Raw genomic sequence first — 13,286 nt, 5'->3', positions numbered from 1 at the left:
CAGCTCCACCCAACCCCATATCACCTGTAAAAATACAGATCTTGAGTTTTTTTTAACACTCCTCTGTTACTTAAACAGGGTTCAAAGAATAGGAAGAGGTAGCCAAGGGGGCATTTCCTGTTTTGCCTCAAGCGGCAAAACATCCTGGGCTAACCTTGCATGCTTCTTCCTAAAATGACACGGGAAAAGCCTACCGGAATAATCCTGGAAAAGGTATTCAAATGTGAAGACTTGTGCATACATCTAATCACTTTTATTATGTTTCATTGTTCTGAAAACCATTTCCCAAGATCAAATGCTGATGATTATGGTAGCTGACCAAATTGTGTCAGATGTCACAATATTCACAAAATTATTGGGAGGGTGGAATCCCGTATTGGGGAAACCCGCAGAAAGTTGCTGCAAAGACTACCACTTCACAACGACAGCAAACAAGTTAACTACAGGCTAGTTCTGTGCTCAGTCTGCTTGCGGCCGATTTCTCTTCCATCCCTGCTGTTGACCTAACAAAAGAGTCACTCGTGCTTTTATATGAACTTTAGTTTTAATATAGGAAGCAGCCATAAGAACTGTCCTAATAACTCCAGGGGCCCTGAAGAAAATGGCTCTGGGAAATGATGGCTGATATAACTAGCATTTTTCCACCCCTCCTCTCTACTGTAAATTCCAAGCCCTACTTTTCAAAGACCACTTTTTAACTCTCAGAATGTGAAAGCCTCATTGTTGGGTTACAAGGAGATTGGATGCCTGTCAACCATAAGTATTATGCTCGGTAATAAATGCTTCTAATATTAAAAGTCAGTCATGGCCTTAAAACCAAATCTAATCTCTCTCTTGTGATGCCTTGCTGCTGTTATGAAACCTAATTCCTGAGAGTTGGCAGCGGGGTTCCTTTTTTTTGTTTTGTTTTACACTAAGCTCTTGTTTTTCCCTTAAGGAGTCTGTATTTTAGTGGGATACGAGGAAAGGTTAAACTTATGTTTATTCGCATATTTATATGCTACCCTTCTAGTGTAAAATAAACAACCCAGGGCAGCTTACAAGATAAAAGCATTCCATACAAAAGAGACAAAACACAAAAACTCATAAAACACAGAAAGGGCTGTCTCAAAGTTTAAATCGCTTCAGATTTTACATACATCTGGTATGTCTTTCATTATTCAGAGACGCTCTTCCTAAAAGAGGTTGCCAAGGATGTTCTTGGTTTCCAGGACTCTCCCCCTCTGTCATTAAGAGGCATTTGCTAAGGGTGCTCTGGGATTTTGGGCTCATTGCCCCTTCCTTCTCCTTCTCTTTTCCCTTTCCATTCTCTGGAGACACTGGACCCTTTAATTTTTTTAGAGCGCAGGCTTTATGATTATGTAGAGATCATTTGGAAAAAGAGGGGGAAATCCTGGCTCCAAACCAGGCAATAACTGGAAGTGAGCAGTTCAACAGTTGCAAACTACTTAAAAACTGGTGAGGGTGGGCTGTATGGAAAGGAAGGAAGGGGGATGGGAGGAAATTGCCCATGCCTGCAGATACAGGGAAACTTCAAAGAAAGCTGTTCTCAAGCCCTTCTAAAATCAGCGTATCAAGTGGGTCAAATCTCTCTTCAGCTTTCCCACACACTTGGCACGATCAGATTTTAACCGGAAACCTCTGGCACAGCCACAGAACATCATGAAAAGCTCTTGAACACAGGGAATTAATCGGTGCAGAAGCCAATTAAATATGGGTCAAGCAAGAGTATGGATGGGCCCTTTGTTGTGTTCACTCGTTTCAAGAGGTCTATGCTGACTTGGACTGGCTTTGAATACAGCCCCAAAGGTCTACAATAACCCTATTGGGGAAGGGAGGGGAGAAATATATGAATACCTAACTCACTGCTCTCTCACCTGAAGCCCAAAAAGGCTTTAGGCTTCAAGCAACAGGTAGAGAAATCAAAACATTTAAGTGGCAGTAGAGAGGCTGAGGTTGGCAAAAGTTGTTATATCAGGAGCAAAACACAGATCGCTGCCTCATATTAAGCCAAGCCATTGATCTATCTCAGTGTTGACTTGTGGCTGCTCTCCAAAGTTTCGGGAGGTGGGTAGCTTTCCCATTCTTACCTGAAGTTGCCAGGAACTGAACCTGGGAACTTTTGCTCTGCCACCAAACAAACAACATGGCCTAGCTGCCACTGTGCCATCAGAGGTGGTTTTAAGGTGGCACACCAGTACGGGTACCGTGCTGCAGGGGGCGCCACAACAATGCTGCAGAATGGAGCGCAAGAGGCAAGGGGGTGCTGAATTTTAATGTTGCACAGGGCACTGCTGAAATGTGAAAGCCCAAAATCCACTACTGGAGCTGTAAACCTCGACCTACCAAGGGTGAAGTCACTCTCCCTCTCTTGCTCTAGCCCTCTGCTTGAAGAGTATATGGATTCCTGTTCCTTTGGGGAATGGGGGATGTCATGATCTCTGGTCCTTGAGGGCAATGACAGCAAGTATTCCAAAGCCAGCTCTGGCAGATCTGTGAGATTATCCCCTTAGGAATGCTCAGAATTCTGCTGTTTGGCAATGTTAGATTGGCATGGTCTTGGTTTATTTTCCCTCAGGCTCATCTGTGCAATCTAAAATTCCTTTCCACGGCAGTCTTTTATGTAATTCAATAATATTGTTTTGAGTGCTTTTTTGTGAGGGGATGAAGAAGACAACAGAAAGGTCTGTGCATTCTAGGGAAGAAATGACCATCTTCTAATTCCCAGTCAACTGATGCATGCCATTGGTTTCTTTCAGTGCTTCTTGAATTGGGCACTTTTCTCTATCACCCACGGGATGTATAGGCTGGGGATACAAGATGTAAACTTGAAATTAGGATGTGGGCTGAGAAGAGCTCCAAAATCCAGGTAGAGGGGGCCGAAGACCTGTCTTAGGCATACCTCTGGTGTAGGTAGGTTTCCTCAGAACATTTTCTGATGCCCTAGTCCTAGATAATAATCTAATTTTGCTTGAATTTAGGAAAGCTAGAAGCTTTTAAAGTGATTTCCTAAATTCAAGCAAAACAACAATGGAAAATCAGACGGTCTAATATGGGATCTGCAGTTGACATCCAATTATTATTACAATATGAAGCAGGTGGGATCAATTGAAAATGAAGTAATGAAAAAAGAAATTCCAGAAAAGTTTCTGACCCACATCACTGTCCCCCCCCATAAGTCTTCAGAAACTAAAAATGCCACTGGCACCAATGGGAAGTTTACCACCAAAGTTTGACTGATAAAAGGTGGAGCAGAGGTTTTTTTGTAGGATTACAGCTGAGGAGAGAAGAGTTAAGTCACCCCTTGTGCTGCAGTCCTGATGAAAATCACACTTTCTCTCTCACACACTGCGCTCTTAGTATCATTACATTTTGTAAAAAGGCCCACAGAGTTTTATGCCTGTGCATTTAATGTAAAGTGCGGTCAGGCCCTCGAACTCTTAAGTCTGTGAATATATCAAGAGATTGACTTAAAGGAGTGCCTTTCCAGAACTGCCTCAGAAATCAGGCCATATCACAATGTGCTTGTGAAAAACTGAGTATGTCCTGTGGGAAACCAAACAAACGGGAACCAGAGAATCTGGGGGAATCATTAAGGTGTACATTTTACGCGGCGTTTATCGAGGCTTTAATGAGACACTTGCTCCAAATTACTAACTCTCTCCCACACGCACACCCGACATGTTCTTTCTCATAAAGTTTCCGATATTAAAAAGGCTTTGTCGGGAAACAGCACAATGCACAATGCTCCTGTCCTAACTAACAACATGTTTTTACATTAAAGAAAGACAGCAGTGGGCCTCTTGAAAGCCTTTGGAGGAATATTGTAATGAGATCCATCCTAGTGCTCTAATTCTAGGGAAAGGTTGACTCGGTAGAACCTTTTTACCTCAAGTAACAGGCACAATCGATACTCACTCACAATGGATAGTCTCAAGTGATGGCTGCCATTGTTGTCCCATTTTTCCTGGTTGTGTTGATTGACACTTGAGACATGCTCATCTACAGGACAAATGGGACAACAGCATTGGTGAAACAATGCCATCAGCTTCTGGTAGCCTGTACACCTGTAGGTGTACAGCCCTGCGTGAAACTGCCTTATCAGCTCCTTAAGAACAACCTGGCATCGAGGTAGAAGGAAGTGGTAGCAAGAGGACAGACAGTACAATTGAGATGAATCTGGATTTGAGTGAAAGGTAAATGCTGGCAACAGCAAAAAAAGGGAGACCAGATTGGGTGAATAAATGAATAGAGAGGAACATGAATATGTCCGGAACCCCTGGCCTATCTGGAAGAAAGTCCCACTGGCGTACACAGTATGTCAAGTCCAGCAGTCAGGAAACACAGTCCAGAGTCAAACCTGAAGCACAGTCCTGTAGAGGTTCTGGAGCATCCAAGCTGAGGTCCATCAATATGGGCAGCTGAGCAGACACAACATCTCAGCTCTACTCTCCTTCCCTCTCTTGAGTCTTGATTGTAGCATCTGGGCTTGATGAGGCATGTGACCCTCACCTGTACTAAGTCTAATCAAGCTGAGGAATCACATACCTCCTCTCTGAGCTAACCTAACAAGACCCACCTGGGCTGTGGGCCTTTGCCTGACTCAGCCTCCCAGAGCATACCTCCTCCTATGCTTCAGGGACATCCTTGTTTGTGGAGACAGGGGCCTCCCTGGCTCTGATTATGGGTCCTGCTCTTCTGGTCCCTGCACACTGACCCTCCATCCCCTTGCTGTCCTCCATCACCTCTTGTGTACTTCCTGCAACCCCAACCTCTCCTTTTCCACCCCCAGCTTGCCCCGGTGGGCCCCAATCGCAGCTACACTCCTCACCGGAATCCTCCTCCCCGTTTTCTTGCCAGTTCATGACAGAGTAAAAGAAGAGGTAATAATAATAATAATAGTAATAATAATAATAATAATAATAATAATAATAATAATAATTTATTATTTATACCCCGCCCATCTGGCTGAGTTTCCCCAGCCACTCTGGGCAGCTTCCAATCAAGTGTTAAAAACAATACTGCATTAAATATTAAAAACTTCCCTAAACAGGGCTGCCTTCAGATGTCTTTTAAAGAGAAGATAGCTGCTTATTTCCTTCACATCTGAAGGGAGGGCGTTCCACAGGGCGGGTGCCACTTCCGAGAAGGCCCTCTGTCTGGTTCCCTGTAACCTCACTTCTCGCAATGAGGGAACCGCCAGAAGGCCCTCGGCGCTTGATCTCAGTGTCCGGGCTGAACAATGGTTGGCCCTGGCATAGTTACTGGAGAAAAGAAAGCAATATATTGACTAGTCTGGCAAGGGGAACCTGTGGCCCTCTAGATGTTGCTGGATTACAATGCCCATTGCTCCTGACTCTTGGCCATGTTGACCGAGGATGATGAGAGTCATAGGAGTCAACTCCTAGGGGCTGGAGTCATTGTGCTCATAAAACATTTGAGGAGGCTGGCCCCCCAAAACTGATGGGCATTGCCATTCACACAGTATGTGTGTGTGTGAGTGAGTGTGCGTGTGCGTGCCACATCTTGTGGTGAGGTGTGGCTTACCTGTGTCTCCTCAATATTTTATTCAAGTTGGGACCCCTGATGGGAGTTGTTAGAATCCAGTAACACCTGAGAGCTACGTGTTTTCCATCCCTGTGTGGATATGCTTTTAGCCTATCCTGTTTCATGGCTAAGACAAGACAAGACATACAAACAGACATTCCCATTAAAAACAAAACAAAAATGAGGATATGTTTATGTTGCAGTATTGAGTAATTGCACTTGGTAGAGCTGGAAATAAGGATGTGTTTGCAACCACGGTACATTCATAAGGATATCAAATGCTTTGGAAGTGCAGAGGCAGTGACTCATACTCTGGTTTCTGTATGTTAAAACGAAATGTTCTCTTACTCAGAGGAGATTATGGCAGAAATAGCACCTGGGAGAAATGGTTGAAGTACATCCATTTGTATAGGTATTTTGAAACGCTGGCAGCAAAGGGGTTTGTTCCCCGTGGCCAATTTGTTTTATCTTTTTTTAATTGAAACAAAAGACTAGTAGTTCTGGGATCCAGTTTGCAGCTGGGATACTCTAGCGATCTACATCTGTAATACACCCAAGGAAGCACTGCTGATCTTTTAATTAAACCATGATCACCCAGTTTAACTTGTCTCCAAATGAAAGCAAGGTGTGCTGATATATCAGGTGACTTCACAGCACCTGTTGAGAACTAATAGGTGGTTCAACCTTCATCACACTCTAATTGATGCGAAATCAGAGTGAGTGGGAGTTGTTCAACAACACACAATGTTCAATGGAATTCTTTTGCTCAGGTCTATTAGTTTAAATAGAGTTCACACAGGAAACTTCCCAATGGGTTTTCCCTAATGGGAATTTTGTCATAGCTTTCAGTGTGGTGTAAATGGTCTGCACCCATTAGTAATTCTCAACAGATACTGTGAATTATCTTAGTATGTCAGTCATGCCTTGTTTTTATTTGGAGACAATTGAAATGGAAATCAGTGTGGAGCATTAAGGTACACATCAACCATTGTCTTCAAAAAAAGTTTGCAATTATCTGAGTTTCAGTGTAAATACCCCACGCACTAACCCTGAACAGATTAAGCTATGCCAGCCAAGAAGGACAATGAACAAACTGACAAAAACCAGCCAGACCAATGGATTTCTGAAAAAGAGATACAGACAGGAATTGATGTTGGTAAAGTTCTTTGATCAAAAATATAATTCAAGCATTAGTTCCAGGAAATAAATCTTTGCTAAGGTTAATGGTACAGCAAACCCCATTTGTTTCCCTTAAGCTGTTTTACATATTTGAATGTTAATTATGAATGTAGTGGTATTGCTTCCCAGAGAGATAGGTGTCAAAAATATTGTGTTTACAATGCAACTGACTTGTCAGAGATAGTCATCAACTATGATCTCCAGAACCGCCTTGTCACAGAGAAAAGACAAATGGTGTATCAAAACTCCATGTCACTACTTTCAGCTGAAAGTAATGTGTATGCATTACCTAAAACACTGCTAGGTCATTCTTTCTCTCCATTTGGAACAAACCTGGTTTGGGGAAAATTGGATCAAAATGCAGCTTTCTCAAAAAACAAGAAGATAGTTACAGGATAGATATATAACTTTCTTAGTATACTTTGGAGCTAGAGTCAGGGATTGCAGAGTTGTGGTTGAATGAGTGTAACAAAAGTTAAAATCATAGCCTGTTGTGCTGTTATGAAAAGATAGCAGCTCACAGAACACAAATAATTGTATGTTAATGCTGTATTGTTTTTAACATTTGATTGGGAGTCGCCCAGAGTGGCTGGGGAAACTCAGCCAGATGGGCAGGGTATAAATAATACATGATGATGGTGATGATGATGTTTTATGCAGCCAGCGTGCCAGGTGTCTAGGGCAGGTTTAGCCAATGTGGTGCCCTGTTGTTGGACTCCAACTCCTATCAGCCACAGCTGGCATGGCAAACGGTCAGGGATGATGGATCCTATAGTTCACCAACATTTAGAGGGCACCACATTGGCTAACCCTGGCCCAGGGGCTGCCATATCCTCAAATTTAACACAGCCGCTATGCCCCAAAACTCATGTGAACCGTCACTGCTGTGAAGCAGGATGGGGAAAGAACCTCCATCTCACCATCTGACTAATGGAAAGTAATTGGAAATCTGTCTTGGGGTTTTCAGCAAGTGTCTTATCACATTTACCATCTCATCGTACACAAGACCAGAGGTTGGCAACTTCTTGGCAATGACTTGCTGGTAAATACTAATGACTTTCCATACAGCTCCAGGTATATTTGCCACCTGGAGTTGCCTTGAAGCATTTAAGGAATGAATCATTCAGTTACCGATTTAGCTGCCTGTACTTTAGACACAATTATAATTTTGACTATATCTGTAAATAACATATTATGCTAGTGTAATGGTTGCCAAGCAATTACAGGATAATTTATGGTGAAATGTACTTCTCAAAGGCTCGAGATTTCCACATGCTCCATTGCAATGCATGCTCTTTGCACAGCATGTGAGTGACTTGTGTTGCTCCCCAGCCCAGCCCATCTCACCGCATCTTGTTAACAGGAGCTTTGTATTAGTCATGTAATACTACATACTGGCGAGTGGACATAATTTTCCATGAACCGAAGCGCAATCGAAACTAATTTGGTGCCTTCTTCCAATTAAGTATTATAGAGATTTCCACCCTGCCTTTCAAACAAATCCCCAGGGTGGTTTATGCAACTTCAGAGATGCAATAAAAACAAAAACAAAGAACAGGCAAACAGTATGTTTCAAAAAGCAGAAAAAGAATGGAAGAAGTGATAGAACATCAGAAAGCAAAGCACTGTGCTGGTCACAGCAACCATTTTAAGTTACTCCCCCCAAGTTGAGACCATGACAGTGGGTTCAGACAATCCAATGTCTCCTTTGGGATAGAAGGGCCAATGCAGGTATCAGAGCACTAAGGGGGCTGGGCCATTATATTGACATGTTGTACATGTGATGCTCATATTATGATGATGGGGTGTGCAGGTGGAAAGAGTGTCTCTCTTTACATCTTGAACTCACTCAATGGCGTCCCTATTAGTAGAGTCCAGGCCAGGCATTGCTCCCATTGCAATATCCCTACTTCCTCTTCATATCAGTGAACGGCAACTAGTCATTTATGTAAGAGAAACATAAAAGGGTTCATCTGGTGATTTGGCTAGGATGAAAGCCATTATCTCTGAGATAAATAGTTCCAGAATTATCTGTAATCAAAGCTAGAGACACAGTCCCTTTCTCTTCTGCACATCTACAGAAATCTTCCTTTGTCTGTAAAAGCAGACTTTAAAGTTCAGAGTCCATCTTTCCAAACTCAAGTAAAGTGCCACATAATCTCAGAACAGTAGGAATAGCTTTGGCAATCAGGGTTCTTTTCAAATGTGGACTTGCCAAAGCATTTGTATAGCTAGAAAGAACAGTTTTGCAAGGTCTTTCTTTGCGCTATACCTTGAATTACAAAAGGATTTGTTATAATAATGTCAAAAGGAACCTGAAAAGGACCGCATAATGGCATGGAAATGCACTTTATCTTGCTGAGATGCATACAATATTCAAGAGGTGCCAATGTGAATTTGGATTAGACTGCATTTGACTTGCCTAAGACTTGCTGTGATGTAGATTGCCAAATAGTGATAGGCAGCATCTGAGTGAATTAAGTGCATGGTCTGTGTGCCAGGCCAGTGTTTGCAATAATCCAACTCATGTCATGATTGGCAGTTATTATACAAGCATCTATTGTTAAGAAAAAGAGAGAGAGAGAGGCAACTTCACACTACTGTCTTTGAAAGTGGTTGTCAATTGAATACTTCAGAACTGAACAGTGGTCAGACTTCAAGAATATGTAGATCTACAGAGGTGAAAGGAATCGTGGTTCCAATTTTTATCCTATTAACAACATTACTAGTAGAAAATGTATTAAGATTCAATACAATTCATTCCTCTCATGTTGAGTATTAAAATAATGATATCCCTTATACTTTCTAAATGACTATGGATCAGCTATAGTGTTGTGAAGGTGCTGCCATGACCCTTTCATTTTTAATTCTCTTTTATGCAAGTTTCTGACAACCCCAAGGTGTTTCCACAACTTTCATATTAATTCTACCTTAATGGGACTCTTTGGCTTAACTTTCCAGGTTTGGGCATTTAATATCCTAGCCATAGAAAGAATATATAACACGTGTAGCTGATAGATCGCCAGAAGACTGCGTTTTACAATATTTAGTAGGCAGATGGGATAATCTCAGTTTAAATCTGTTTGAAATATAACTTTAATCATCACGTTGCCATAAGCCCATAGCCTTCTGGCATCTTCAACATATATGATAAAAGTGTTTTAAAATTAATGTATTAGTCCCAACAATGGCCTGGCTCTGACGCATTCTCACTCATATATTTTAACAATGCAAAGTGGAGCTTTCCCACTTCACTGAATCAGTGGGAAATTAGCTCAAGAACATAATAGTGCCATCACATCACACCAAGCATCTAGGACCTACATCCTGCTTCCTACAGTGACCAATCAGATGCTTCTGGGAAGTCCACAAGCAGGGCTCAGAAGCAATGCTCCTCTCCCAATGGTGTAATTGGAGAGCACAGAAAAGTAGACTTCCTGTGAACACAGAGGCTCCATATAACCAACATGGGTAGTAGTCATAGTTAGACCTATCCTTTACGAATCTGCCCAGATCCCTGGTTCAATGGGGAAGCCGTGAATTTCTTGGCCTTATGGCTGAGGGCAAATATATGGTGTAGCAGTACAACTGTCTTTGGACTATTGAAGCAAACCCTCCAAGTGTCCCTGTTTTCCAGGGACAGTCCCAGATTTACAGAAGCTGTCCAGGTTTCTAATTTGATCACAGAATGCCCCGCTTTTCCTTAGGACGTCCCTATTTTCATCAGAGAAATATTGGAGGGTATGGAGTTATCCGACCCCTGAGCCATCTGAAGACAGCCCTGTATAGGGAAGTTTTTATTTAATGTTTTATTATGCCTTTATATTATGTTGGAAGCTGCCCAGGGTGGCTGGGGCAACCCTCTCAGATGGGCAGGGAACAGTAAAATTAGTATTAATAATATTATTATGGAACAGGACATCCCTATTTTCATTGGAGAAACGTTGGAGAGTATGCTGAGTTGACACCTGTATGTAACTACACAATACGATGTTCATTTAATCATACCATCTGCACATGAGGAGGTTATTCAATTTTATTTTATTTTTAATTGTACAGTGGTACCTCGGTTTACACACTCCACTAACCCAGAAATACTGCTTCAGGTTAAGAACTTTGCTTAAGGATAAGAACAGAAATCGGGCCCCGCGGCGTGGCGGCAGCAGGAGCCCCATTCGCTAAAGTGGTGCTTCAGGTTAAGAACAGTTTCAGGTTAAGAACAGACATCCGGAACGAATTAAGTACTTAACCCAAGGTACCACTGTATCTGGTATGGTCCTTCCTGGTGAAAGGGTTCAGCTTGACTTGATTTAGATTCCCTCTCATGGTGCTTTATTCCTCTTCAAAGCACAACTTATCTCACATCCTTCCAAAGGACACACTCGGTGTTCTCACCTAGAGAGAGCTACACACCTAAAAGCAATGACGAAAACAAGGTAGAGTGACTACAATGCTTTTATGTAGGAGGTTGGAGCAGAGACTTGAGCAACCAGTTCTGCTCCCATTGCGGCCAGCCTTAAAAAACCAGGACACAAAATCAAAGCAGATGGGTATGTCGAGGCCATAGGTGTCATGTGTCAGTAGCCACAGTGGCCAATGTGATGCCTATGGGAAGCTTGTGAGAACTTTCCACAGGGACCTGGTTGGCCATCATGAGAACAAAACTAGATGGGTCTTCAGTCTGGTCAAGCAGGGTTTGTCTTATGTTCTTAAGAAGCGGGCATGATTCATACAGTCCCATTTTCCCAGGTCCAGCATTCCAGGATGGGACTGGGGGGAGGGGTGGGGTGGGCATTTGCCAGTTACAGGGCTTCGGACTCTGTCTACCATACCTGCTACTAACAGACTGGCCTGCCCTTCATTCATTGCCCTGAGGACACAAGTGAGGACAACAGAGAGGCTGTCAACTGGCAAACTGCCTTCCTGGTAGCACTTGCTCCAATGTTTACCTTGTGGCATGGTAATGGGGGTTCCAAGGCATCAGGCCCTCAGATGACCTGGTTGGTGCAGGCCAGCTATGAAAGCAGCCGACCAAAGGGCCCTCCAAGGCAGGAATGGGGCCTGGCTTTCCCTGAGAAGTTCTGTCAACCCAGATGTTGACATGTTCTCCAACATTTCTCTGATGAAAATAAAGATATCCTATACAATAACAACAACTCGTCCATCTGATTGGGCTGCCCTAGCCATTCTGGGAGGCTTCCAACATATATAAAAAGAGAATAAAACATAAAATATTAAACATATCCCCTATACAGGACTGTCTTCAGACGTCTTCTAAAGGTTGTATCTCCCTGGCTCAGGGGTCACTTAACCCTCCAACATTTCTCCAATCAAATTAGGGATGTCCTAAGGGAAAACGGGACATTCCAGGATCAAATCAGAAATAGGAATGGCTTCTGTAAATCTGGGACTGTCCCTAGAAAATAGAGACAATTGGAGTGTCTGTGTCTGTGGTGGATTTTGAACGAAGCCAGCTTGTTTCTAATGTTGCGTATGCTGGGTGCATTGCTTGAATAATAGAGCAAAGCAGTTCAGGTAATTCAGTTCAGGCCACCATCCCACTTAAGTAAGTGCTACTAAACAAAGCGAGACTTATTTCTGAGAAGACGTGCACAAAATTGCATTGTTACCCTTCTACTTTGGGAGGAGTTTTCTCTCTGTATACTAAAATGAGCCTTCATGAGCCTTCACTTCATCTGGCATTTTCCCACTAAGACTTCTGAACTCTGAGAAGTCCATTTGCTGTTCTTTTCAGCAGAAAAGCTAACATTATCACTTCTGAAGGGATTTTGTTTGAGCGCAATGTTCCTGTACGAGTGGAGTGAGCCCGGATGAAAGGCAGTAAAAGAGTGCCATCTTGTGCTTATATTGGGCAATGTAGTTTAGGAAATGGAGGTGGTTTGGTGAGAGAGAAATCAGCTGTAAATGTTTAATACATGTAATAAAACTCAATGAGAGGCATGCATCTTAACTAACATTGTGCAGTCTACTGGAGACAGGGCTGCCAATTCTGTTCACTCATGTTTCCAGCCGGATAGCTCAGTTAAATGCAGACTTTATGAGTTTTCCAAGCATTGCCCAAATATTGTAGGTTCATTAGGTGTTTGCCAAGGAATAAGAACATGGGATAGATGCCATCAATACAATGGAATAGTGTGGCCACTTGTATTTGCATAAAATTTACCCTTACTAATATATAGGTAGATATGCAAACTGAGAAATATTTAATTAAGCAGAAATACAATACCTCTCAGTGAGGGAGGTTTTGACAGGAGATATGTCTGCTGTCTAAATGCTATCTTTTGATGGGCCTTCAAGGCATTGGATGGAATAAGTGTCTAATAAATGTGAATAACAACAACATGACTGGGTTACATGCACATGTGGTTGTATATGTCTGGGCCTTGTGTGACAAATTTATTCTCTATACGTATCAGGGTGATGTGCTCAGACTTAACTCCAGTCTCTCCTTATGCACAGACAATGCACCAACAAGCTCCGCTTGTGAACCAGCTCTCAGAATTTCTAAAACTAATGAAAACTGTCCAGACCTTCCCAAC

At 42.6% G+C, this 13,286-nt stretch overlaps 1 long non-coding RNA gene across 1 annotated transcript in view; it reads right to left on the bottom strand.

Moving 5' to 3' along the window:
* The window catches only part of LOC308474876, a 72,031-nt gene that overhangs the window by 55,624 nt on the left and 3,121 nt on the right, over positions 1–13,286 (bottom strand). The window contains exons 3-5 of the long non-coding RNA XR_013984985.1: positions 7,016–8,662; positions 6,596–6,670; positions 3,923–4,002 (exon numbers count right to left, since the gene is read on the bottom strand). This is a non-coding gene — a long non-coding RNA (uncharacterized lncRNA). The remainder of the gene's footprint in view (positions 1–3,922; positions 4,003–6,595; positions 6,671–7,015; positions 8,663–13,286) is intronic.

This window comes from Podarcis pityusensis, assembly GCF_964106645.2.
Source record: "Podarcis pityusensis genome assembly, chromosome: 4".
Taxonomy (NCBI): Eukaryota; Metazoa; Chordata; class Lepidosauria; order Squamata; family Lacertidae; genus Podarcis; species Podarcis pityusensis.
The sequence above is the reverse complement of the archived record's forward strand: the minus strand, read 5'-3'. Positions and strand labels throughout refer to the sequence as shown.